Consider the following 4,308-nt stretch of genomic DNA (forward strand, 5'->3'; position numbering starts at 1 on the left):
TGCGCATTGTTATTTTACTTTGTGCCCATGTCGGTTTAATTTGTTGAGTTTTTCCCACAACGGTTGATGGGACGAGATGCTCTTGTAGTGGGCCATGTCGCATTTGGGTTGGAAAAGCTGGATAGCAGACCTGAGATTGCCTAACAATGACATAACAGTGACATAAGAGCACAAATTTGGAGAGTTACATCTCCATTTTTGCATCTTCAAAAAAGTGCCAACTCCAACAGGTGATGCAAAACGAAGAAGTAAAAGAGCAACTCTAATAGAAGATGCAAACTAAAGATGTAATACCGGCCGGCGGTCCAGCTGCATTTGCATATTAAATTTTCATAATTCTATCAACAAAAAGTGCATCATCAACCATAATTTTAAATCCTACAAGCAAAATTCAATTCTCTCAAACGAAGCTCTTGGTCCAACAAATAAAAATGCACATAGACATCACCTAGTTTGCGTCCTCTCCGTTGTCACTAGTGCCATTATGGATAGTGGTATGATCATCATCAATGGCTTTGTCGATGTTTTCTTGCGTTGAAGTCTCATTGCCGCGAACTCCACCGAAAGCACCTTCATTGCCACCTCCCATGCCGCTCATGTTGCCACCGAAACCATCTCCCATGCCACTCATCATGTTGTTGTCAAAGCCACCTCCCATGCCACTCATCATGTTGCCGTCAAAGCCACCTCCCATGCCCTCATCATGTTGCCGCTGAGGCCACCTCTCATGCCGCTCATGTTGCCGCCGAAGCCACCTCTCATGCCGCTCATGTTGCCGCCGAAGCCACCTCCCATGCAACCGAAGCCATCATCCATGTTGCCACCAAAGCCATCCCCATGTTTCCATCAAATGCACCATTCACGGCACCTCCCATCATGTTCATGTACCCGCCCATTCCACCTCCAATTCCTCCGCCCATGGGACCTCCCATTCCTCCTCCCATCATGCTTCTCATGAGCATTTGCTTCTTCATGAGTATTTCATCATGACAAAGTTTGACATACGCCTTTTCCTTGCATCAAGAGTAGATAAGTCCATGAACATAAACTTGAGTGCTTTCTCCTCCACCATCTTCACCTCCTCGGCCATCGCCTTTCTCTCCTCAAGCTCAACCTTTCTCTCCTCGTCCGCCGCCAACCTCTCTTCGGTCGCCGCCCTCTGTCTCTCGGCTTCACTCCTCTCCTCCAGTTCTTTGAGTTTCAACAATCTTTTTTCTTCTACATACTCTTTCCTCGCAATGATGATGTCATCAAATCCTTCTTTGAGATCATTGTCTCCGGCCTTGGTTTCCTTCACTTTCTTAGTTCCATCGGGCCTATTGATCTAGTCGCCAAGTGAGGGGTGGGGCTCCTTTTCTCATCACCAGGGCCATCTTCTTCATCCTCCACCACCACACTTTTCTTCTTCGAAGCATCGAAAACTTCTCTAGTTTTCCACTTCTCCTCATCCTTGAGCTCTTTGTAGCAATGATGAAAAGTGAAAGCTCTTCCTTTCTTCTTCCTCTTCTCTCCTTTGTTGTTCTTATCTCAAAATAATCCTCGCACAATCATTTTTTTTAGAAAAAACAACCAACATGCCATCATCAAACTGGTCAACATTTCAACAATTGCGGAAAGTAGAGAAAGCACACAAGAACAAATGATTATTACTAAGTCACTATCACCGCAACAACTCGGGTTCATGCGATCAACATTTGTCGAGCAACCGACCCACTTTTGACATTCGACGTTGATGGTGTCCCAACGTTGACAAAGAGTCACGATAGTGTCCGCTAGTGTTGCTCTCAACGAAGTACTCCTTGATGCGTTGCCAATAAGTGTTGGTGGATTGGTCGGTCCCAACGGTTGCATCTTGAGAGACTTTCTTCCATGCGATGCAAATTAACACATCTTCGACGTTGGTATAATTTGTGGTTCTTCCCTTCATAACGAAGCCCTCATCATCCATGTCGGGATATCCATCGCAATATTGTTGAGTTTCATATTCTTCTGATGCATATCATGTGAATAATCATCATTTGTCACATTTGTTGCACGCATGAAAGGTTCATCATCAAGACTATAAATGGACGTACACGTAATCAACTTCACATTCTATGGGAATCGATAATTGAAACAACAAACAAACGCACAAACGATTTTTTTACCTTTGCCACAAATCGTCGAACACGTTGGATGCGGTTGCCGTTGGCGGAGGTGGATGAGGAGTTCCGTGCCGGAGGAGGACGCCAAGGTCGGTAGCGGCTGCAAATCACCCGCCGTTGCCATGTCCGGCTTCGAGATTTTGGCTGGCTGAGGTTGGTTCCCCGTCGGGTTGCGGCCCTACGCTGTTGGCCGCTTCATGCCTCCACCGCGTGGCTTGGTGCCCCCCTGCTTCTTTGCAAGCGCCTTTGGTGCGACGATGACCAGCCGGGGTGGGGAAAATCCAGGGCAGCAACATGGAGGCGGAGGCCACATTGGGGAAAGTTGGCGCGGAGGTGGCAACCGCGACGAGGTGGGTCAGGGCACCGGCAGCGGAGTCGGAGAAGGCGGTGGGGTCATCGGCGACGACTGGCAGCGAGAAGGAGGTGGACGGGCGGGAGTCGGGTGGCGGCTGCTCGCGGAGAAGAGAATGGAGCGATAGTTGGGCAGTTGGCGGGCGGTTGAGTTTTTACATCTCCATATGGTGGAGATGCAAATTTGGAACTTGAAGTGTTGTATTTTACATCTCCGGGTGGCGGAGATGTATTTTTTCATCTACAACATCTGTTGGAGAGGTGTTTTTGGGCCTCGGAGATGCAAAAGGTAGTTATTTTTGCATCTACATCTTCTATTGGAGATGCTCTAAGGGCATGGCCAATGCATAGCCCCAGGGTGATGCCTCACATACCATGTAGGATCGGATGACAAGAAAAGTAGGTTCAGATAGGGAAGCGGGATCCTCTGCAGGAGGCAGGTGCTTGGAGAGAAATGTGTGGTCTGGTGTAAAAAGCTAAAAAAGTTGTAGTGGAGAGTAGAGATGCATGTGTACTAGAGTCTTTATTTTTTTATTCCTTGATGAGGCCCACTAGTGGTTGATTGCATTGGGGAGAAAAAAATAATCAATGCAGGTGCCTCAAACTACTTTTTCTCACGGGGCATCTGTATCCATATGCCATCATAGTTTATGCCCTAAGAGTATCTACAGGTGGGCGCCCCAAATTGGTCTCAAACGCCCGGGCGGCTCGCCCGGTAGTGACAGGTCATGAAATTTTGACCCAGACAGGTACCTCAAACGCCCGGGCTGACCGGCACCCTCATATCCAGCCCAAATATGGAATGGATACGGTGACGCCCGGGCGCGTCTGCCGCGTTGGACCCGGCCCACCCGACCCCACATATATTCCCCTGACCAAACCCTAGCCACCCCACTACACTCCCTCTACCACCCAAGATCACCTCAGACTGTCTCTGGCATGGCGGACAATGGATCCATGTCCTTCACCTCCAGATCCGTCGACCCTGAGCTCAACCCACGCATCCCCGAGGAGGAGATGGCCGTCCGGTTTGCGCTTGGCCGCTACCGGGAGGAGGCCCGTGCACGACATCGCTTGGACTCCTTCCATCAGAAATCCATTGAGTCCGCCCAAATGGCGCATGGATCTGGTGCTAGGGAAGCCATTGCTGCCTCACCGAAGGTGGTGCGGTCTGTCTGATGTCCGAACGCGGTGGCGGACGCACAACCCCTCTGTTGGTGTGCCGTGTCATGCCCGCCATGTGAGGCAGCGGGCGCGAGAGGCGGCTATAGCCTCGTGACAGTGGGCGCCGGTGAGGCGGAGTCACATTCTTTGGTGCCCCTTATGGTGCACCAGTTCGGGTGCCGCAACAACATCATGGTGGATGTCGCCAGCTCGTCCCAAGATGGATCGATCATTGATCTGACATCCACCGGGATCCAATAGATTCCGGGCTCCGAGGAGAAAGAGTAGGGCATGGGAGAAGGCGGCGCCTTGAATTCCATGAGGCGACTCATGTTCCATGCCATACGCTACCTTGCCGGCGACCGGACCAACACTCTGGGGAGCGCAGCCAGCCGCTGGACATGGGCACAACGATGGGACGAGCTCTGCTTAAAGATCGCTACATTGCATGTAATACTATGGATTTGAGATTTCTAATTTGAGGTATACGAATGTGGAATGCATTATGAGGCGTGACCGGTCAGTGTCTGTGGATGGTCTAAGAGTTGGAGTGCCTAGAAATAAATTATGACGGACTCATGAGTGGTCGTTCATGATTGGTTGGCTGGCAAATGTTGCTTTTTCAGTAAAAGTTGGTTACATTTCTTTA

Source organism: Triticum aestivum, chromosome 6A, assembly GCF_018294505.1.
Source record: "Triticum aestivum cultivar Chinese Spring chromosome 6A, IWGSC CS RefSeq v2.1, whole genome shotgun sequence".
NCBI classification, from domain to species: domain Eukaryota; kingdom Viridiplantae; phylum Streptophyta; class Magnoliopsida; order Poales; family Poaceae; genus Triticum; species Triticum aestivum.